This window comes from Bufo gargarizans, chromosome 4 (genome assembly GCF_014858855.1).
Source record: "Bufo gargarizans isolate SCDJY-AF-19 chromosome 4, ASM1485885v1, whole genome shotgun sequence".
In the NCBI taxonomy this organism is placed as follows: Eukaryota; Metazoa; Chordata; class Amphibia; order Anura; family Bufonidae; genus Bufo; species Bufo gargarizans.
The window spans coordinates 62,378,713-62,403,165 of record NC_058083.1 but is presented as its reverse complement, the minus strand read 5'-3'; the positions used below and the strand labels follow the sequence as shown (position 1 = coordinate 62,403,165).

The 24,453-nt window shown below is 45.6% G+C and overlaps 1 protein-coding gene across 1 annotated transcript in view; it reads left to right on the top strand.

Moving 5' to 3' along the window:
* LOC122935208 (zinc finger protein 397-like) overlaps window positions 1-24,453 on the top strand; it is a 1,371,324-nt gene that overhangs the window by 693,968 nt on the left and 652,903 nt on the right. The gene's annotated exons all lie outside the window — the stretch shown is intronic.

Genomic DNA, 24,453 nt, shown 5'->3' with positions numbered 1-24,453 from the left:
CATCCCAACTGTGAAGTATGGTGGGGGGGGGGCATCATGGTTTGGGGCTGCTTTGCTGCATCAGGGCCTGGACGGATTCCTATCATCGAAGGAAAAATAAATTCCCAAGTTTATCAAGACATTTTGCAGGAGAACTTAAGGCCATCTGTCCACCAGCTGAAGCTCAACAGAAGATGGGTGTTGCAACAGGACAACGACCCAAAGCATAGAAGTAAATCAACAACAGAATGGCTTAAACAGAAGAAAATGCGCCTTCTGGAGTGGCCCAGTCAGAGTCCTGACCTCAACCCGATTGAGATGCTGTGGCAGGACCTCAAGAAAGCGATTCACACCAGACATCCCAAGAATATTGCTGAACTGAAACAGTTCTGTAAAGAGTAATGGCCAAGAATTACTCCTGACCGTTGTGCACGTCTGATCTGCAACTACAGGAGACGTTTAGTTGAAGTTATTGCTGCCAAAGGAGGTTCAACCACTTATTAAATCCAAGGGTTCACATACTTTTTCCACCTGCACTGTGAATGTTTACATGGTGTGTTCAATAAAAACATGGTGACATTTAACTCTTTGTGTGTTATTAGGTTAAGCAGACTGTGATTGTCTATTGTTGTGACTTAGATGAAGATCAGATCACATTTTATGACCAATTTGTGCAGAAATCCAGATCATTCCAAAGGGTTCACATACTTTTTATTGCAACTGTATATGTGAAAAATGTTTTATAATGAAATCAAAATTTAAAACTCATCAGAAAATAAAATAAATTCCTGTGTGTAATGTCTGCAAAAGCAGATGTATAACTAGACATTAAATTGGTTTATTGCATTTATTATGTAGGCAAAGTGAATACAAGGCTCTTACTAATGTTTTTTGATTGTCCATCTTGCCTCCTTTTCTCTCATTTCCTGAGGTTACGGCCACTGCTGTGCTGCAGCAGAGATACAAGGCGGCTGGAAGCTGCTGCGCATGTGTGCCTATGCACCGTACCAGCCACCAGAGAGGCCGAAGGTTTTTCCTATACTGTGCCAGATTGCAGTAGTGGCCATCCCTGAATGTGTCTGGTGTGTAATGCAATGAAAAATTGAATTAAGATAGCTAAGGAGGCAATGTGGACAATCACAACACATTAGTAAGTGCCTTGTAAAAACTTTTGTCTACGTGGTAAATACCATTTCCTAAAAGTGAGACAACCCCTTTAAACCACCAATACGAGGGTTTATGTTTGGGTGAAATAAGCCTGGATTTGCCAAACACTCAGATTATATTTACCTGAATCTGGGATCCATGGAAGAAAAGAGGAGAAGAGAAGATGAAGTCCCCATGGACTTTGCTTCTCTTACTGTATTCATACCTCCACCCACACTGCAGGAGACTCCAGAGGGACATAGTGAAGGAGACTTTTATGTAACATGTGGACATATCGATATTTGATCTTCATTCATACTGTATATAATGATAAAGGTGATGGAAATACGATAAAAACTATAATAAATTGAATTTAAAATCATTTGTTGAACAAATAAATTCCCAAATCTGCAGCTTTTTTCTGTGTCGCGCATACCTGGTGCTGCCCCTTTAACATAAATGGCCTTCAGAAAGAGTTTATTATAAGTTCCCATTCACAAAAAGTAATGTAAAAGTATTTGTAAAGATGAAACTAGGAGTAGCTCCAAAACAAGACGTGCAAATCTCCCCATTAGTTGTTATTCACAACCTTTTCTCTCTCATGTTCTATCCATTTTTATCCATTTGCCACGAGGGGCGGGTTGTTGCACCCCCAGAGGGCAGAGCTAGTAAATGTTCACACTTTATGCGTGCGCGTCAGTCTGTGGGATCCGTTCCAGATATTGGTGTTGCTGGGAGACTGGACGCCATCATTCCCAGCGCTGACGCAGGTCAGGAGTCCTGGGACGCTGGAAACCCTAGCATCAGCTGTTGCCAGGGAACCTCTGTAGTCATGTCTCCTGACTTGGACATGTGGTGGGAGGTTCCTTCGTCTGCACACTGTCAGCGCTCACCTGTGCTACCCTTGTCTGAGGGTGGAGATTGGGTGTGACCTCAGCGGTGTCAGGTGATCTGTGGAGGGATATTTACACCTGGTCTTTCCCCTCACTCACTGCTGATTATTCAGTTGCTTCCCTGGTTCTGGATCTGAAGCTATCTGGCGAGTGGTTTCTCTGGTGGTTGACTCTGGTTCTGGATCTGAAGCTATCTGGTGAGTGGTTTCTCTGGTTATTGACTCTGGCTTTGGTTTTGGTTGTCTTCTGGATCTTGTGCCCTGGCTTACGTTTACTGACCATTCTCGTGTTTCCCTATTGTCCATTGCATAGATTCACGGTATTTACTTTAGGGTTTTGCCCAACTGCAGCCAGTGTGCCCAGCCACCCTGCTACTGACACCTGGGAAGGGCTCTGCCAAAGTCCCTCTACCTGCTGGAGGCGGGTGAAGAGTATCCCAGCCCTCAAGGGTGTTCAGAGTGTGACGACTTGTGCAACGTGTCTCGGGTACGCCACGTTTGCTGGCCGCCAGTTTGGCTTTATCATTACATTAGTATTACAATAACTATAGGCAAATGCATGGTTGACTGTTAAAGGGATTGGTCACTTTCTGGTTACTGTTGACCAATGTGTATATAATATGACTATTTGCTATTATAGCCTTTGATGAAATTCTGCTGTCCACACAGAGGTCCAGTCATGTGACCAGTCAAATCACCTCCATGTGATTCCTCCTCCATTCAAACTCCCTGCACTAAACTCCCTGCCGAACAAGTGCAGATGACAGATGCAGTGTATCTAAATAGAGGAGGCATCACATACGGAAAGAAAAGGGCACATTCTGTAGAAAAATATACACTGAGACTCTCAAATAGGTTTTATTGCACACGTATAAACTGTACAAGTTTTGCAAAAAAAAAGTGCAATTGTGCCGCAAAATATCGCCTGACGCTGCAAAATACTTTAACACTGTAGAACAGGTTTTTGGAAAGAAAAAGGCACAACACCTGCACTCTGCAGCAAAATACTGCGCACCTATAAACTGTAGAATCTTTGCATCAGGTATTTGGAAAGAGAAAAGGTGCACAATGTCTGCATCAAAATATAGACTGATGCTAAAAATGAATACACTTATCACTCTTACACCAGCTTTTGGAAAGAAAAGGCGCAATGGTTCAGTGTGTGCACTGCAGCAAGAAACATGTTGGTGATGCTAAATACATTTATGTAGAACCTGTTTTTCTTAGTTTTATCAAAACATTTTTCGTATAAGCAAAGAGGGCAGAACTGTCACACCTGTGACAGGTCGTAGAAGGTCTGAAAGATTATCTACACTTTAGTGATCTGACGGCCTCTTTTGGTTTCACTTTGTCTGTGTGTTGCTGGTATGTCCACACCTCCTGTTTAGGTGTGGATCATGTGACCTTTACCCATCCCTATTTAGTCTGACTTTACCCATCACTCCTTGCTCTGGATAGCTTCATTTGGTTTTGGAAGAGCTGGAGTGTGGTTCTTGTTAAGGACCTGTTCATCCATCATCCTCAGAAGTTAAGTGTTCCGCTTGTTGTGTTACTAGGCCTCAGCGAGACGCTGGTCCCTGCACCAGGGAAGGAACGGGTTGTCTCTGCCCTGTCATTACCTTTAGGGCATCCGAGGGTCACCAGGGTTTTCTAGGTTACTGTGTATGGGCATCTCTACCATCGAGAGGTGCCCATATGGATAGGAGTTAGGGCCAGGAGCAGGGTTTTATAGGTGGTGACCCTTTTCCTTCCCTAGCGGTGAGGCCTAGTGTCTTTCTCCTTCTTCTTGTTGTCTTTTTGTGTTCTCCCCTACTACATCCGTGACAAGAACACAGTAGGACTGTCATTATGGAGCTGACTGTGGGACAGTTGTCTATGTCCGTTTAATTATATTACCTTTAACTTTTTAGGGGTTACATAGTACCATATTTTTCGCCCCAGAAGACGCACTTTTTTCCCCCAAAGATGGGGGGAAAGTGCCCCTGCGTCTTATGGGGCGAATGCTGGCAATTTACATCGCAGTCTGCGATGCTGCAGCATCGTAGACTGCGATGTATTAGTGAGGAGGGACTATAGTAGGCGGGGAGAGCGGCGGGGCCATGCAGGCACTGTACTCTGGCCCCGCAGCTCAGTATGTACTGTATTATACGTAGTGTTAATCATCAGATCTAAACTGAATAATGATGCGCTCCCCATGTGTACCGTACTTACCGGTACATGTCACGCTCCTGTAGTAAGCACTAGCAGGCAGGCCGGGCGGCCGTAACTCACTGAGGTCACGTGCCTGCTCTGCCTACTTTATGAATGAAGTAGGCGGAGCAGGCACGTGACCTCAGTGAGTTACGGCCGCCCGGCCTGTCTGCTAGAGCTTACTACAGGAGCGTGACATGTAACGGTAAGTACGGTACACATGGGGAGCAGGGGAAGCGCATCATTATTCAGTTTAGATCTGATGATTAACACTACGTATAATACAGTACATACTGAGCTGCGGGGCCAGAGTACAGCACCTGCATGGCCCCTCCGCTCTCCCCGCCTACTACAGTCCCTCCCTAGGATTCTTTGAATGGGGGTCTGTGGATGGCATTATGATGGGGCGGATCTGTGGATGGGACTGTTATGGGTGGATCTGTGGATGACACATATAGCAGTGTCATCCACAGATCCACCACCCCATAACAGTGCCATCCACAGATACCCCCCACCATCATAATGCCATCCACAGATCCCCCCCCACCATCATAATGCCATCCACAGATCCCCCCACCATCATAATGCCATCCACAGATCCCCCCCACTAGGGGTGGGCGATATGGCCTAAAATCTATATTGCAATATAATTTTAAGCATGTGCGATATGCGATATATATCGCGATATATTGTTTTCTATATTTGGGGGGCGTGTTTAAACTTTTTTTTTTTTTTACTTTTTATTTAATAACTATTAGCCTCCTTAAGGGCTAGAACCCTTGTCATATTCACCCTAATAGAGCTCTATTAGGGTGAATAGGACTTTACACTCTCCCTGCTGCCCTGTGCACACAACAGCAGGGAGCTGAGTCCCCTCCCCTAAACATTGCCATCCACAGATCCCCCCCCCTCCCCTAAACGGTGCCATCCACAGATCCCCCTCCCTAAATGGTGCCATCCACAGATCCCCCTCCCTAAATGGTGCCATCCACAGATCTTATTTTCCTCCTTAAAAACCTAGGTGTGTCTTATGGGCCGGTGCGTCTTATAGGGCAAAAAATACGGTAATATGGTTGAAAAAAAGACAAAAGTCCATCAAGTTCAACCATGGGATAGGTGGGGATGCGAATCCCAGAAGGAAGTGAAACTCAGATTTCTACACATTTTCATAAGCATTAATGTTATTTACGTTTATGAATTCTAATCATTTTATAGACCCGTCCACTGTTCCTGCTGTGACCATGTCCGGAGGAAGTCAATTCCACAGATTAACAGTTCTTACAGTAAAGAAGCTTTGACGCTTCTGGAGACTGAACTTTTTCTTCTCCAGTCGGAGGCAGCGCCCCCTTGTCTTTTGAGGGCATTTTACATGGAACAGTTTTTTGTACGGCCCATTTATATACTTGTACAGGTTAATCCTGTCCCCTCTTAGACGTCTCTTCTCAAGACTAAATAAATGTAATTCTTTTAACCTTTCTTCATAACTAAGACCCTCCAGGCCCCTTATCAGTTTAGTCGCTCTCCTCTGTACTCTCTCCAGCTCCAGGGCATCCTTTCTATGAACAGGTGCCCAGAACTGAATTGCATATTCCAGATGAGGCCGCACCAACGCTTTGTAAAGTGGTGATATTACATCCCTGCCCCGCTAGTCCATGCCTCGTTTAATGCATGACAATATCCTGGTGGCTTTAAAAGCAGCTGATTGACATTGTATGCTGTTATTTAATCTACCATCTACAAGGACACCCAGATCCTTCTCTATAAGTGACTCTCCCAGTGTTACATCACCTAGGACATATGAAGCACAGAGATTATTGCCACCAAGATGCAGAACTTTACATTTATCCACATTGAACCTCATTTGCCAAGTTGATGCCCAATCACTAAGCGTATCCAAGTCAGCTTATAGTTAATGGAAATCTTCCATAGACTGTACAGTACTACATTGTTTAATGTCATCTGCAAAAATAGAAATGGTGCTATTAATCCCGTCCTCGATATCATTAATAGATAAATTAAATAACAGAGGATCCAGCACTGAACCTCGGGTCACCAGTTATAAATAGGTTAAATAGAGCTTATGCAGAATTATAAACTGAATCGATCTATGATCCGTATTTGGCTTACAAAGAAAAATACCCTCTAAAACATAACCATTAATAATACACAATAAAACTAATATTCGAAAAAGATAACACCACATTAGATAACAGATATAAGGATTTAAAAGTGCCCACAGTTAAAGTGTAGCTGAATAAAAAAAATTATACTGAGGCAGCTCCAGGGCAATTATATTTAGATAATATAGAATAATAACAGTGTGGTCCACGTGGGTGGATTTTACTCACGGTTCTTGTAGTTTTTTGGGAATACGCACACCAATGTAGATCACGGTATAAGGATATTATCGGGAGATGAACTGTCCCTGGGTGTCCCTTTTAGGCTATTTCTGCCTAAAAGCGGAGCACCTACCCCGAAAGAGGCGACCCCCACTTCTCGGTGGCTAAACTCTGAGAAAGCCCTGGAATAGCCCTAAAAAATGATCAAAATGAGTCCCGACGCGTTTCCCCATTGAAGATAGTCATCGGTTTATCAGGGGACAAAACAAACAGCTGATGAAGTGTGGATAATGGCAACCAAGATGTAGTGGGTCCATTGACATGTCCAAAAATACCCTCATTTATACCTGAAATGATGGGAGTGTTTGAAAATGATGCTCCCGTATCCAGGAGTAGTGATGAGCGGCATAGGCAATATTAGTTTTCGTGTTACAGTCATGTGAAAAAATTAGGACACCCTTTGAAAGCATGTGGTTTTTTGTAACATTTTTAATAAAAAGTTATTTCATCTCCGTTTCAACAATACAGAGAGATTAAAGTAATCCGACTAAACAAAGAAAACTGAAGAAAAGTCTTTTCAAGATCTTCTGTAAATGTCATTCTACAAAAATGCCTATTCTAACTGAGGAAAAAGATAGGACACCCTTGCCCCTAATAGCGAGTGTTACCTCCTTTGGCTGAAATAACTGCAGTGAGACGGTTCTTGTAGCCATCTACCAGTCTTCGACATCGGTCTGAGGAAATTTTACCCCACTCCTCAATGCAGAACTTTTTCAGCTGTGAGATGTTTGAGGGGTTTCTTGCACGTACAGCCCTTTTCAAGTCACCCCACAGCATCTCAATGGGATTCAAATCTGGACTTTGACTTGGCCATTCCAGGACTCTCCATTTCTTCTTTTTCAGCCAATCTTTGGTTGATTTACTAGTATGTTTTGGGTCATTGTCATGTTGCATGGTCCAGTTCCGCTTCAGCTTTAATTTTCTAACTGATGGTCTCACATGTTCTTCAAGCACCTTCTGATACACAGTAGAATTCATCGTGGATTCTATGATGGTGAGCTGACCAGGTCCTGCTGCAGCAAAGCAGCCCCAAACCATGACACTTCCACCTCCATGCTTCACAGTTGGTATGAGGTTCTTTTCTTGGAATGCTGTGTTTGGTTTACGCCAAACATGTCCTCTGCTGTTGTGTCCAAATAATTCAATTTTGGACTCATCTGTCCAAAGAACATTATTCCAGAAGTCCTGGTCTTTGTCAACTTTATCTCTGGCAAATGTCAGTCTGGCCTCGATGTTTCTCTTGGAAAGCAAAGGTTTCCTCCTTGCACACCTCCCATGCAAGTTAAACTTGTACAGTCTCTTTCTGATTGTAGAGGCATGTACTTCTACATCAACAGTAGCCAGAGCCTGCTGTAGTTCTCGAGATGACACTTTAGGGTTTTTGGAGACCTCTTTTAGCATCTTGCGGTCTGCTCTTGGGGTGAACTTGCTGGGGCGACCAGTCCTGGGCATGTTGGCAGTTGTTTTGAAAGCCCTCCACTTGTAGACTATCTTCCGGACAGTGGAATGGCTGATTTCAAAATCTTTTGAGATCTTTTTAAATCCCTTCCCAGACTCATAGGCTGCTACAATCTTTTTTCTGAAGTCCTCTGACAGCTCTTTTGCTCTCACCATGGTGCTCACTCTCACTTCAACAGTCAGGAGCACACCAAACTAAATGTCTGAGGTTTAAATAGGGCAAGCCTCATTCAACATGCAGAGTAACGATCTACTAATTATGTGCACCTGGTGTGATATACCTGTGTGAGATCTGAGCCAATTTAAGAGGGAATACATGTGAGGGTGTCCTATCTTTTTCCTCAGTTAGAATAGGCATTTTTGTAGAATGACATTTACAGAAGATCTTGAAAAGACTTTTCTTCAGTTTTCTTTGTTTAGTTGGATTACTTTAATCTCTCTGTATTGTTGAAACGGAGATGAAATAACCTTTTATTAAAAATGTTACAAAAAACCACATGCTTTCAAAGGGTGTCCTAATTTTTTCACATGACTGTATTTCACTAATTTTCAGCATAATATTCACAATAAATTCGCAAATAAATCTTCAGTCATTATTTTTGTGATTGTGCAAATCGGCACTAATGATGCGCATATTTTTTGCGCAATACGTGCAACTTCACATTTTATCAGGTCTGAGCAGATATTACTGATTGGTGCACTAAGTATTGTTGTGACATCGCAGCACTGCTGTATATCTGTAGCATGTGTGTATGGACAGCAGAGAAACACTAATCCCTATCACACTACCGATCAGCTCCACTATATCACTATCTAACCTACACTGACTATCTCCCACTAACTATCTGTATTATATATATATGAGCTAACTAACTATCTAATGTACTGTATTTGGATAAGGAATAGGATCCAGATGAAAGCACAGAGCTCAGCAATGTCACTGCTCTCTCTCTTACTAAGAACTGCAATAAAACAGCAGAAAATGGCTGCTGGGGAGTTTCCTATATAGTAAGGGGCAGGCAACTTTCCTATTGGTTACTAGGGATGTTGCTAAGCTCAGACAAAGACATAATAGCACTATATTCTAGATTTTCACAAATTCTCGAAGTGCCGTTATTCGCGATAAAAATTAGCAATTAGAATATTCGCAATCAACACTATCTAGGAGGTATAGGTCACGAGGGTGTCAAGACCCACGCCTGACTCCGTTATACCCGGGGTCAGGAAGTCGCAGCGGTTGGCTGCGCGCTCTATGTAAGATAGGGCTATTTCTTAATGGTAGCTTTCTGGGTTTGCCTTGCAATCCTTTTTGTCTCACTCAGGGATCCGTAGCTTCTTCTCCTCAGCTGTTTCTTGTCCAGCACTCCCAACCTCCTTATATTCCCCTCTCCCACTTCTCTGGTTGCCAGAGATAGAGCTTCCTGCCTGGACTTCTATACTGACCCACTGGAGCTGAGTTGCTGTTATCCCTGGTTGTCGTACCAGAGCGTTACCCTCCGGATCCCTGTTGGTTGGTTGGTTGTTGTCGCCCACCTGGGATTATATGTTTTGTCTGTATTGTCTGTCTTCTCCCTAGTGTTTCCCTTTAGTGTTAGTGGTGCGGACTAGTGTTCCCACCGCCCTATTTGCTACGTGGGGCTCATCTTAGGGAAAGCCAGGGTTTTAGGAACGTGATCGGCGTACGGGTGAGAAGCCCGTCTAGGAACGTCGGGTGCCAGCCTCAAGGTGAGTTGGGGGTCATCATCTTTCCCTCTCCCTTGGACAGGGCCTTCCTTTTCCCTCCCTTTGCGTCACATATGTGATCGGCACACCGGTCGTGATAGTATATCCACCTTGAAAACATTGTTCAAAAAAACAAAATCTTAGATCGTGGTGAGAGGTACAATCCTTAGAGAACTACTTCAAAAACAGGATTGTACCAAAAGGTCTACGGGTACATCTAGTGCCCGCAGAGAGGTATAGATTAGAGTTGAGCGTAAACCTGGATGTTCGGGTTCGGCCGAACTTGAGAAAAAAGTTCGAGTTCGGAACCCGAACTTGACCCCGAACCCCATTGAAGTCAATGGGGACCCGAACTTTTGAGCACTAAAATGGCTGTAAAAATGTAATGGAAAGGGCTAGAGGGCTGCAAATGGCATCAAAATGTGGTTAAGAGCATGGAAAGTGCTCTGCAAACAAATGTGGATAGGGAAATTACTTTAAATAACATAAAATACGTAAAAATAAAAAATTATAATCTTGATCTAGCAGGACGAGGTCCATATGGAGTAGGAGGTTGAGGAGGCGGTGTAGGTGGAAGCAGCGGTGGAGGAGGTAGTCTACACTGCTTTTTGGTTTAAAATTTATTTTTTTAAATTGGGGTACACCCCAAAACATTGGGAAATATAACTCTCCAGTCGTGCTAAACACACGTTCAGACAATACACTGGCTGCAGGGCAAGTCCAGCACCTCCAAGGGGTAAAGGGCAAGCTCAGGCCATGTGCCCAGTTTTGAGACCCAGAAGTTGCAGGGGCTGACCCCTGTCAGTCAGTTCGTGTAGGCGTGTGCAAACGTACTGCCCCACCATGTCGCACGTCCCCGTGATGTTCACGATCCTATTTGATATCTGCCCTATCAACTTTCTGCGCCCACCATGGTGATTACGGGTGGTGGGGAATCAGGGTTCCACACCGGAGAGGGAGCGTGATAAAGAGAGACCACATCCAAGGGAGTATTAATTTTTTCAAATTTAAAATTATAGAGTTGAATTATGGGAGACATTATTAAAGCATAAAAGTGTGACAACTTTTTAAAGTTTAAGCATTGAATGAAAGGATGTGGCGCGCATTAATTAATGAAGAATTTTTTAAATTTTATTCCCTGTCAACTGTGCAAAGCAGGGGTTTCTATCCGGCAAAATTAGAAAAATGTCACCTGACAATGTAATTGACGATTTATTTTTATTTTTTTTCCTGTCACCTATGTAGAGGTGCCCCAGTGACATCCACCATCCATTTGGATATCTTCTCTATCAACTTTCGATGTTCTTTTCTGAGCCTACCATGTTCATCACAGTTATCGGCGAATCAGGGTTCCACGCCGGAGTGGGAGCGTGAGAAAAAGAGACCAAATTTAAGGGAGATAAATATTTTTTTTTAAATTGGGATCGAGCAGAAATGTGGGAAAAGCTATTGAGGCACAAATGTGGGACAAATTACAGAAGCCCAAATGTGGGCCAAAAGAGTCAAGAAGAAATGTGGGAAAAGCTATTGAGGCACAAATGTTGACCAAAAGAGTATAGCGGAAATGTGGGACAAATTATTGAAGTGCAAATGTGGTACAACTTGTTTAAGTTAAAGAAGCATTGAATCAAAGGAAGTGGCGCGCAACAATTAAAGAAGCATTTCAGAAATGTTATTCCCTGTCACCTATGCAGAGCAGGGGTTTATTCACGTCTAAAATTGTATAATGTCAACCCAAGAATGTAACAGAAAAATTACAGAAATGTATTAACCTGTCTACTTGGTAGAGCAGGGGTCTATGACAGAAAACAATTGTTTATGGTCACCCGAAAATGTAAAAAAAAAATTATTGAAATTTATTAAGCTGTCAACTAGGTAGAGGAGGGGTATATTACACCCCAAAATTGGTGAATTTGACCCTAAAATGAAACTGACAAATATTATTATTTTTTTTTAACGGTCTAATAGGTTTAGCAGTGGTACATCACACCAAAAAATTGCTGAATTTCACCAGAAAATGTAACTGCCAATTTTTTTATATTTTTTTTTTTACCAGTCTACTAGGTATAGCAGTGGTACTATACACCCAAAAATTGGTGAATTTCACAAGAAAATGTAACTGACAAAGTAGAGAAATGACATAAAATAAAATACGTACAAATAAAAAAATAAAATTGATTTATGAGGTGGAGTTCCATATGGAGTAGGAGTTTGAGGAGGCGGTGGACATACAGACGTGGACAAAATTGTTGGTACCCTTTGGTCAATGAAAGAAAAAGTCACAATGGTCACAGAAATAACTTTAATCTGACAAAAGTAATAATAAATTAAAATTCTATAAATGTTAACCAATGAAAGTCAGACATTGTTTTTCAACCATGCTTCAACAGAATTATGTAAAAAAATAAACTCATGAAACAGGCATGGACAAAAATGATGGTACCCCTAGAAAACACAGAACATAATGTGACCAAAGGGACATGTTAATTCAAGGTGTGTCCACTAATTAGCATCACAGGTGTCTACAACCTTGTAATCAGCCATTGGGCCTATATATATGGCTCCAGGTAATCACTGTGTTGTTTGGTGATATGGTGTGTACCACACTCGACATGGACCAGAGGAAGCAAAGGAAAGAGCTGTCTCAAGAGATCAGAAAGAAAATTATAGACAAGCATGTTAAAGGTAAAGGCTATAAGACCATCTCCAAGCAACTAGATGTTCCTGTGAGTACAGTTGCACATATTATTCATAAGTTTAAGATCCATGGGACTGTAGCCAACCTCCCTGGACGTGGCCGCAGGAGGAAAATTGATGACAAATCTAAGAGACGGATAATCCGAATGGTAACAAAAGAGCCTAGAAAGACTTCTAAAGAGATTCAAGGTGAACTTCATGCTCAAGGAACATCAGTGTCAGATCGCACCATCCGTCGTTGTTTGAGCCAAAGTGGACTACATGGGAGACGACCAAGGAGGACACCATTGTTGAAAACGAATCATAAAAAAGCAAGACTGGAATATGCCAAACTACATGTTGACAAGCCACAAAGCTTCTGGGAGAATGTCCTGTGGACAGATGAGACAAAAATCGAAGTTTTTGCCAAGGCACATCAGCTGTATGTTCACAGACGAAAAAATGAAGCATATCAAGAAAAGAACACTGTCCCTACTGTGAAACATGGAGGAGGCTCTGTTATGTTCTGGGGCTGCTTTGCTGCGTCTGGCACAGGGTGTCTTGAATCTGTGCAGGGTACAATGAAATCTCAAGACTATCAAGGAATTCTAGAGAGAAATGTACTAGCCAGTGTCAGAAAGCTTGGTCTCAGTCGCAGGTCATGGGTCTTGCAACAGGACAATGACCCAAAACACACCGCTAAAAACACCCAAGAATGGCTAAGAGGAAAAAATTGGACTATTCTAAAGTGGCCTTCTATGAGCCCTGACCTCAATCCTATTGAGCATCTTTGGAAGGAGCTGAAACATGCAGTCTGGAAAAGGCACCCTTCAAACCGGACACAACTGGAGCAGTTTGCTCATGAGGAGTGGGCCAAAATACCTGCTGAGAGGTGCAGATGTCTCATTGACAGTTACAGGAAGCGTTTGATTGCAGTGATTGCCTCAAAAGGTTGCGCAACAAAATATTAAGTTAGGGGTACCATCATTTTTGTCCATGCCTGTTTCATGAGTTTATTTTTTTACATAATTCTGTTGAAGCATGGTTGAAAAACAATGTCTGACTTTCATTGGTTAACATTTATAGAATTTTAATTTATTATTACTTTTGTCAGATTAAAGTTATTTCTGTGACCATTGTGACTTTTTCTTTCATTGACCAAAGGGTACCAACAATTTTGTCCACGTCTGTAGCTGTGTAGGTGGAAGCAGCGGTGGAGGAGGACGAGGTAGCCAACACAGGTTTTTGGTTTTAATTTAATTTTTTTAAATTAGGGTACATTCCAAAAGAGTGTGAAATATCCAAAATACAAGAATGAGCAATTGCGCTGCAGTATAACAATGGCTGGTTAAGGCCGGTATACATGTCTATTCTGCACAAGGTACGGACAAGTCCTGTGAGATCCATGCCTGGTTCATTTTCATGAACGTGAGCTTGTCCACATTGGCTGCGCTTGTCTGTGATGACGCCCCCTGCCGTGCTAAACACACGTTCAGATAATACACTGGCTGCAGGGCAGGCCATCACCTCCAAGGCGTAAAGGGCAAGCTCAGGCCATGTGCCCAATTTGGAGACTCAGAAGTTAAAGGGAGCAGACCCGTCATTCAGTACGTATAGGCGTGTGCACACATACTGCTCCACCATGTTGGTGAAATACTGCCTCCTGCTAAGACGTTCCATATCAGCTGGTAGTGCTGGTTTTTGCGGCGTGCTGACAAAGATTTTCCACATTTCGGCCATGCTAACCCTGCCTTCTGAGGTGCTGGCGGTGCCCCAGCTGCGTTGGCGACCTCTTCCTCGTCCTCTGCCTTCGCATTGTGCTTCCACTGTGCCCCCGCTGTCAGGTGGGAATGCCACCAGCAGCACGTCTACCAGCGTGCCCTTGTACTCGTGCATCTTGGATCGCGCTCCAATGACGGAATTAAGGACGGTACGTTGTCCTTGTAACGGGGATCCAGCAGGGTGGTGTCACCACCAGATCTTTGAGAAGTTCTGATAGACGTTCTTCAGTACCTCCTGCATGATCTTCTTCTTTTGTTTTGCTTTAGTTTTTTCATCTCTCCTAGCTCTCTCAGCTGTCATCTATTTGCAGTGATTGCCTCCCTATATATCTCCTCCCCATACTGCCTCACCTTGCGGTTTATAGAACTTCCTGTAGTTGCTACAGCTGGGTTTTCAGATAAGTCTATTTATGTATTTGTTGTTTTCCTGTTGGCTTGGTTCTAGGTGACCCTGACTCCCTCCGTATTAAGTGCAGGGAGCTGGTGGTAGTGTCCCCTCACTATTATAGGGTTCGCAGGTGTCATTCAGTCTAGGTACGTGGACATGCAACCTTCTATCACTGAGATCTTTGCATAGGCTGAGAAGACAGGGAGAGCTTCAGGGCTTTAATAGGGGTCACACTTTTGTTCCTTAGTTTTGGATCAAGCCAGTCGAATCCTTATTTGTAACTTCTTGTTTTCTGTTACACCATCCGTGACATTATAAACCGCCAAAACCATCTTAAGCATGGATCCGGTTTTAGCCTTGACGGACGCATGCGGGGTCTTTTACTGGAGGTAACAGAGCTCCGTAAAACTGTATCTCAGTTTCAGTTGACCGGTTCTGCTTGCGTTCATGGAGTTTGTTCTGAGCCTAAGATCTCGCTTCCGGATACCTTCTCTGGGGGAAGTGAGAATTTTGTTCGTTTTAGAGAGGCTTGCAAACTCCATTTTCGCCTACTTCCCCATTCCTCTGGTGATGAGAAGCAGAGGGTGGGGATCATCTGCTGCCGGTGGGGGCACGGCTCCTCCGATCAGTGGATTAATTTTTTTGTAGCCCTGGGTCAGATATATGATGATCCAGATCGTATTGCTCTGGCTGAATCTAATCTGCGTCTTTTATGCTAGGGTAAACAGTCTGCAGAGATATACTGTTCAGAATTTCGGAGATGGGCAGCTGATACTGGTTGGAATGATGCTGCACTCCAAAGTCAATTTTGCCATGGTCTTTCAGAGGGATTGAAAGATGCATTTTCCTTTCATGAGAGACCTACCTCCTTGGAGTCTGCAAAGTCTCGGGCCGTTCGTATTGACAGGCGTCTTAGAGAGAGAGGAGAGATCACTCCTTCCTGTCATACTCAGTCCAAGGACAGTGCAGCGGTCTCATTCAGTGCACAGGGGTCTCGGTCTCTCTCAATCCCCTCTGAGCAGGAACCCATGCAGCTGGGTTTGCTTGCCTCTGACAATAGAAGATTCAGCTCTCATAGGAGGGTTTGTTTCTGTTGTGGAGGTATAAATCATTTGGAAAATGTTTGTCCCTCTAGGAGATTCAGGCAGTTTTTTGAGAGTAATAAAGAAACAAAAAGAAAAAAAATCCTCTAAAGACGTTCCATCTGTTACTATTGGCAAGGTTGATACGAAAATTGAAGGTTTTCCATTTGCTTGTAGTTCCCGTTTTGTCCTACCTGCCAGGGTGGCGCTAGAGAGCAAGAACATTTTTTGTGAAATTTTTGTAGATAGTGGAGCAGCTGTCAATCTCATTGATAATCAATTTGCTAAAAAACATGGTTTCCAGGTATGCACTTTGGGAAAGGATATACCTGTTTTTGCTATTGATTCCGTTCCACTTTCTCAGAAATCGTTAAAGAGCATAGTTCACAATATCCGTTTGATTGTGAGTGATACTCATGTTGAGGATATGTCATGTTTCGTCCTAAGCGGGTTGCCTACTCCTCTAGTGTTGGCGCTACCCTGGATCACTAAACATAGCCCCACCATTGATTGGCAAACGAGGCAAATAAATGGTTGGAGTGACTTTTGCAGAGAGAATTGCCTCACGTTATCTGTTTCAGAGGTTTCTACTAAGACTGTACCATCTTTTCTCTCTGAATTTTCGGATGTGTTTTCTGAGAGTGGAGTTCAGGAGCTGCCCCCTCACAGGGAGTACGATTGCCCTATTAATCTCATCCCAGGCGCCAAGCTGCCTAAATCTCGTTTATACAATCTTTCCCAACCTGAAAGGGTCGCTATGTGTGCTAATATCTCTGAGAGCCAGAGAAAGGGACACATACGACCCTCGAAGTCACCTGTTGCCGCTGGTTTTTTCTTTGTTAAGAAAAAAGATGGTTCTTTAAGACCATGTCTGGATTTCAGGGAGCTGAACAGTATCACAATTCGTGACCCTTATCCGCTTCCTCTGATCCCGGACCTGTTTAACCAGATTGTTGAGGCTAAAGTTTTTTACAAGTTGGATTAAAGGGGACATACAAAACCTGGTCAGGGTCAGAGAAGGAGACGAATGGAAGATGGCCTTCAATACCCCTGAGGGCCATTTTGAGAATTTGGTTATGCCTTTTGGTTTGATAAATGCTCCAGCCGTCTTTCAGCATTTTGTGAACAGCATTTTTTATCATTTAATGGGGAAATTTGTACTAGTGTATCTAGATGACATTTAGATTTTTTTCTCCTGATTTCAAAACTCATAAGGACCACCTACGTCAGGTCTTGCTCATTCTGCGGGAGAATAAATTGTACACTAAACTGGAAAAATGTGTGTTTGCGGTTCCAGAAAGACCGGAATTAGACTTACCGGTAATTCTGTTTCCATGAGATCATCACGACGGCATACAAGGAGATTGACCCCTGACCTCTGTAGGGGCAGGAACAGAGAAAGGTTAAATACCCTCCTCCCACCACCAACACCAGTGTTTCCAAAATCACACAGAGCAACCCGGTGGTGGAGAACAGTAAAAAACAAGAAAAGGTATTACTCCATACCTTCTAGAGACCTGGGTAGGTCAAATAATTTGAATCAAGGGAGGGAATAACGTGCCGTCGTGATGATCTCATGGAAACAGAATTACCGGTAAGTCTAATTCCGGTCTTTCCATAGCATCATCACGACGGCATACAAGGAGATATAAAAAATATATCAGTTAAGGGGGGGCTACAGCCTGGAGGACTTTCCGCCCAAAGGACAGATCAGATGATCTGGAAAGATCCAGGCGATAGTGCTTTATAAAGGTATGAATGCTGGACCAAGTGGCAGCACGACAGATTTCCTCCAGGGAAGCGCCAGCTCTCTCAGCCTGAGAGGAGGACATGGCCCGGGTGGAATGGGCCCTAATGTGGACTGGACATGTAAGATTTTGTAATTGATAACAAAAACTAATAGTTTCTTTGAGCCATCTGGCTATAGATGACCGGGAGGCTTTCTGGCCCTTAAGTCTTCCTCCGAAGAGAACTAGTAGGCTGTCCGACTTCCTAAACTTTCCCGTCACAGTGATATAGTTTAAGACTGCCCGTCTAACATCCAGAGAGTGAAATGTGGCTTCTTTGTCATTAGCAGGGTGTTGACAAAAGGAAGGTAGGGTAACTTCCTGGCTCCGATGAAAATTTGATACCACTTTGGGGAGAAAACCAGGATCCAGACGGAGAATTAATCTATCATCTAGAATACGGAGGTAGGGTTCCCTGATCGATAGGGCTTGCAATTCTCCTACTCTGCGGGCCGAAGTTATCGCAATTAAGAAGGCAGTTTTCAAGGACCATAATTTTATAGGACAGTCAGACATGGGTTCAAAGGGCGGTAAGGTAAGGCCTGTAAGAACGATGTTCAGATCCCAGGAAGGGACGCGAGCGGTGATCGTTGGGCGGAGCCTCGTCGCTGCCTTGATGAATCTTTTGATCCAACGATGACCAGCTATATCTTGGTCAAAAAAACAAGCCAGGGCTGAGATCTGGACCTTCAAGGTAGAGGGCCTAAGTCCCAGATCTAGACCTCGCTGTAGGAAGTCCAGTATTCTTTGGATGTTAGGTTTATGTAAATGTGGCGATTCATCCCCACTCCAAGAACAAAAACGTCTCCAGATCTTAAGGTAGATCGCTGACGTTACCTTCTTCCTGGAAGCTTTCAGAGTAGCAATAACTTCGTTTGATAGTCCCTGAAGTTTCAGGGTTTGGAACTCAGGATCCAAGCTGCTAATTTCAGAAACTGCGGGTTTGGGTGTAGAACTGGGCCCTGCTGGAGTAGGTCCTCCCGTACCGGAAGGGGCCATGGATCCTGTAGAGAAAGTCTCTGGAGAGATGAGAACCAACTTCTCTTTGGCCACAGGGGAGCGATCACCGTGGCCTTGTCCTGGAGAACTTTCTGCACCACCTTCGGGATTAGAGGAAGTGGAGGGAAGGCATAGCATAGATTCCAATGCCAACGGATGGCAAAGGCGTCTAATGTATGAGGCCTGTCCCTGGGGTTTAGGGAACAGAATGTTTCCACTTTTGAGTTGGCCCTGGTGGCGAACAGATCTACGTCGGGCAACCCCCATTTCCTTACCACTAACCTGAAGACTTCTGGACTTAGAGACCACTCTGTGTGATCGATCCTGTGGCGGCTGAGAAAATCTGCTTCTTGATTTAGTATCCCCCTCAGGTGAACTGCCGATACAGAGGCCACCTTCTGTTCTGCCCAAGCAAAGATCTTTGTTGCCAGCGCCTGAAGGGTTACGGACCGGGTTCCCCCCTGATGGGAGAGGTAGGCAATGGCTGTAGTGTTGTCCGATAGCACCTTTATATGATGATGACACAACATCTCCTCTGCCGCCCTCAATGCTTCCCAGACTGCTCTCAGCTCCCTGAAATTCGATGATTGGGATCTGATCGAATTTGGCCAAGTGCCCTGAAATATACGGTCCCCGACCTTTGCGCCCCAGCCGGACAGACTTGCGTCTGTTATTACCTGCAACTAGGGAGTCTTCTGCCAGGGATTTTCCCGGGATAGGTTCTCGTGGTTTTTCCACCAATTTAGGGACTGCAGAATCCGAGATGGAGGACTTACTTGGCGATCTAGAGAGGATTGGCACCTGTTCCAGACACACAGTATCCAGGACTGAAGGGGTCTGAAGTGTATTTGACACCAGGGGACTGCCGGAATACAAGATGTCAGCAGACCCAGCATGCTCATCGCCTCTCTGATAGAGCAAGATCTTCTCTTTTGAAAGGACCTGACCTTTTGTTGGAGAACTGATATTTTGTCCCGAGGTAGGAACACTGCTTGCTTTCGGGAGTCCAGGATCATACCTAAGAAACGAACTTCCCTTGAGGGGGCGAGGACGGACTTTTCCTCGTTTACGATCCACCCCAGGTCGTCTAGGATGGAGAGAAAGACCTTCAGATTTGAATTGATTTGGCTGCGACTTTCGCTGACCAGAAGGAAATCGTCCAAATAGGGGATTATCATGAGTCCCTGTCTTCGGGCGAAGGCAACCATCTCTACCACCACTTTGGTAAATATTCTCGGGGCAGACGAAATCCCGAAGGGAAGGGCTCTGAACTGGTAGTGATGGACGTTTCCTGATATATCTTGGATTGCAAACCGGAGAAAACACTGGGAGCTGGCGTGAATGGGAATATGGTAATAAGCGTCTCGCAGGTCTATAGTGCACATGAAGACGTCTTTGCTTAATAGAGGGATTGTAGATGTTAGGGTCTCCATCCTGAATTTCTGATAACAGATGAACTTGTTTAGAGGTTTCAGGTTTATGATCATCCGAAAGGTACCTTCTTTTTTCCTGATTAAAAATAAAGTTGAATAAAACCCCTTGCCTCTTTCTAGAGGTGGGACCGGAGAGATTACATTCATCTGAAGAAGTTTCTGGACTCCTTGCCAAAGGTTCGTTTGGAACCGTGTCAGAGAAAATTTGTTTGGGGGTCTTGAAGACCATTCTATCTGATAGCCTGTACCGACTACCTTGGAAATCCAGGGGTTCTGGGAGATGGATTCCCATGACCCCAGGAATCTTGAGAGTCTTCCCCCCACTCCGGCGTCATTGCTTATCTGAAGGTTTCTGCTGGGAGAAGGACTGACCTCTTCCTCTTCCTCCTTTTGGGTAACTCCAACGCCCTGATTTCCCTTTTCCCCTGTAGCTCCTTTCTTGACCCGAGGGGGGGCGAAAAGGATACCGGCGTTTGGAAGGGCGATCTTCCGGAAACCCCTTCTTCTTATCTGCGGCCTTCTCTAGGATCTTATCTAGCACCGGGCCAAACACGTATTCTCCGGAAAAGGGGATGGAGCAAAGCTTTAACTTAGATGTCTTATCCCCCGACCAACACTTCATCCAGAGGGCTCTCCTAGCTGCATTGGAGAGTGCTGCATCTCTGGCGGAGACCCGAACTGATTCGGCAGAGGCATCCGCCAGGAAAGCCGTGGCCGACTTTAAAAGGGGGAGGGACTCCAGAATCTGCTCACTAGACGCTCTGTCTTTAATATGAGTTTCCAACTCTCCCAACCAAAGATACATGGACCGGGCGACTGAAGTAGCCGCAATATTGGTTTTAACGTTAAACATGGCCGCCTCCCAGGATTTCCTGAGGAGACAGTCCGCCTTACGATCCATTGAATCTTTGAGTTGGGAGGCATCCTCGAATGGAAGGGACGTCTTTTTGTTCACTTTGGCCACCTGTACATCAATCTTGGGAATTTCATTGAAAATTTTAGATTCCTCCGGATCAAATAGCAACCTATTTTTGAACGTTGCCGGGACTCCCAGTCGTTTTTCTGGGTCTGTCCACTCATCAAGGATCATATCCCTAATGCTTTCATTGATGGGAAACACACGGGTCTTCTTAACCCTCAGGCCCCCAAACATCTCCTCTTGTACCGAATGGGTACGTTGTACCTCCTCCACACCCATGGTCGACCTTACAGCCTTCAGAAGGTCGGACATTTCTTCCGTAGAAAAATAATATCTACGTCCATCGTCTTCTGAGTCAGAGACTCTCTCCCCCTCCTCCCAAGACTTAACAGAGTGGGCACTTTCCTCCGCAACGACTTCTATATCAGAGGGGGATGGGGATCTAGCCCGCTTCTTCTTTGGTTGCGGCAAATCGGGGGGATTAGCGGACAGGTGGGCCAGGGATGAACGGATCTCCTCCTGAATCATAGTTTTTAATTCCTCTTTTAGGGAGGGTGCCTCATCCCGTACGATATTTGAAATAAAAGGCTTGCACAGTTTTTTGGGGTAGCCGTCAGGGAGTCTACTAGAGCAGGAGACACATTTGAGTGACTTCCCCATCTTTTTCGGGGTTTCTTTTGCCTAAAAGAGATGAAACGGCAAGTATAAGGGATATGGCCCACCAAGAGGAGGGTGGGGGGAGGGGCGCGGGGGTGGATGTAGGAGCCTGCGCCCTGCCGTAGCTGCACTGAGCATGTAGCAAGAGCCCGCTCCTCCTCTCCCCCCCCCTATATCATCGTGGGAGAGGGGGATCAACAGACTCCCTGACCCATTCATAAATACCCCCGAAGGGGACTCACAGTTAGAAGTGCTGGCGGCGGCTCAGCTCTGGGGGACCGCTCCGGTACCGACATGGTCGCCTCTTCCGAAAGGTAAGGGTTCCGCACAGTGGGGGACCGATCCTGGGAGCGTTTGTCCGGAGCAGGCCTCGGTTTTTAAATTAAGCTCCACGCTGCCGCCACTGACGTCACTTCCGGGTCGCCGGCCGTGACGTCAAACATATGCGCCCATCATGCTGCCGCGATGATGCCGGAAGGGAGACTGCGCCAGGGAACAGGCCCCGAAAATCGGGACGAGGTAGAGCCCCACACCCCTGCCCAGCGTTAGTACTAGACCGCGGGAGGGCAGGGGGACGCCATGCAGGATGACGGCGATTTCTTAAGGTATCCACGACTGAATTCCTAGCTTCATCTCCCTGCATACAGGGAGACCTTTCTCTGCCCTGTCCTCTGTAGGGACAGGAAACACTGGTGTTGGTGGTGGGAGGAGGGTATTTAACCTTTCTCTGTTCCTGCCCCTACAGAGGTCAGGGGTCAATCTCCTTGTATGCCGTCGCGATGATGCTATGGAAATTCAATTTCTGGGGTTTCTTCTCTCCGCTTCTGGTTTTCGCATGGACCCCGAGAAGGTCCGCGCTGTGCTTAAGTGGGAGCTTCCTGAGAATCAGAAGGCGCTGATGTGTTTTTTGGGTTTTGCCAATTATTACATTATTATTGGTGGTCGTGTCCCCTCACTATTATAGGGTTTGCAGGTGTCATTCAGTCTAGGTACGTGGACATGCAACCTTCTATCACTGAGATCTTTGCATGGGCTAAGAAGACAGGGAGAGCTTCAGGGCTTTAATAGGGGTCACCCTTTTGTTCCTTAGTTTTGGATCAAGCCAGTCGGATCCTTATTTGTAACTTCTTGTTTTCTGTTACACCATCTGTGACAGGTGGCCACCCAGTAATTAGCACAAGTTAGAATGTGGGCAACTCGGCCGTCGTTGCGGAGACACTGCAGCATGTAATCGCTCATGTGTGCCAGGCTGCCCAGAGGCAACAAAAAGCTGTCCTCTGTGGGAGGTGTATCGTCTTTGTCCTCTGTATCCCCCCCAGCCAGGCACCAGTGATCGCCATGAGCTGGTCTGGGTACCACCCTGCTGTGAACATGGTTCCTCTTCCTCCTCATCCTCCACCTCATCATCCTCCAGAACTGTGCCCTGGCTGGATAATTGTGTACCTGGCGTTTGTGGGTGCAGGAACCAACCCTTGGAGCCACTTGGGAATGACTGGCCGGAAACCCTACGAAATGATCCCTCTTCCTCCTCCTGTGCCACATCCTCTTCCATCATCGCCAGGAGCGTTTTTTCAAGGAGGCATAGAAGTGGGATAGTAACACTGAGAACGGCGTTTATCGGCATTGGCCATGTTGGTGGAGTACTCGAAACAGCGCAACAGGGCACACAGGTCTCGCATGGAGGCCCAGTCATTGGTGGTGAAGTGGTGCTGTTTCGCCGAGCAACTCACCCGTGCGTGCTGCAGCTGAAACTCCACTATCACCTGCTGCTGCTCACACAGTCTGACCAGCATGTGCAAGGTGGAGTTCCACCTGGTGGGCACGTCGCATATGAGGCGATGAGCGGGAAGGCCGAAGTTACGCTGCAGCGCTGACAGGCGAGCAGCAGCAGGGTGAAAACGCCGAAAGTGCACACAGACGGCCCGGACTTTATGCAGCAGCTCTGACATATCGGGGTAATTTTTAAGGAATCTCTGCACCATCAAATTCAGCACATGTGCCAGGAAAGGGATGTGTGTCAAACCGGCTAGTCCCAGAGCTGCTACGAGATTTCGCCCATTATCGCACACCACCAGGCCGGGATTGAGGCTGACTGGCACCAACCACTCATTGGTCTGTTGTTCAAGGCCCGTCCACAGCTCCTGCGCGGTGTGGGATTTGTCCCCCAAACAGATAAGTTTTAAAACTGCCTGCTGTCGTTTACCCCTGGCTGTGCTGAAGTTGGTGGTGAAGGTGTTATGCTGACCGGATGAAGAGCTGGTAGAGGATGAGGAAGCAGAGTAGGAGGAGGAAGCAACAGGAAGCAAACTGAAGCGCCCTGGAATCCTCGGTGGTGGAAGGACATGCGCCAAACTGCTATCCGCCTCAGGCCCAGCGTCCACTGCATTTACCCAGTGTGCTGTTATGGAGATATAACGACCCTGACCGTGCTTACTGGTCCACGTATCCGTAGTGAGGTGCACCTTGCCACAGATGGCATTGCGCAGTGCACAGCTGATTTTGTCCCCCACTTGGTTGTGCAGGGAAGGGATGGCACCCCTGGAAAAGTAGTGGCGGCTGGGCACGACGTACTGTGGGACAGCCACCGCCAAAAGGCCTTTAAAACTATCTGTCTCCACCAGACGGAATGATAGCATTTCAAAGGCCAGTAATTTAGAAATGCAGCATTCAGGGCTAGGGATCGCAGGTGGGTAGGGGGCTACTTCCTCTTCCTCTCCAGCGTTTGGCAGATGGAGAGCTGAACGCTTTCGTGGGACATTGTGGAGATGCTTGGTGACCCAGGTGTTGGTGTTGCTGGCAGATCCTCTGTTTGCGGGGTGGCAGGTGGCACTGTCACTCCAGAGGTGGATGAAAAGGCCGAGACTGCAGCAGAAGAGGAAGCAGGAGGAGCCAGAGACCTTCCTTCGTTTTTGAGGTGTCTACTCCACTGCAGCTCGTGCTTTGCA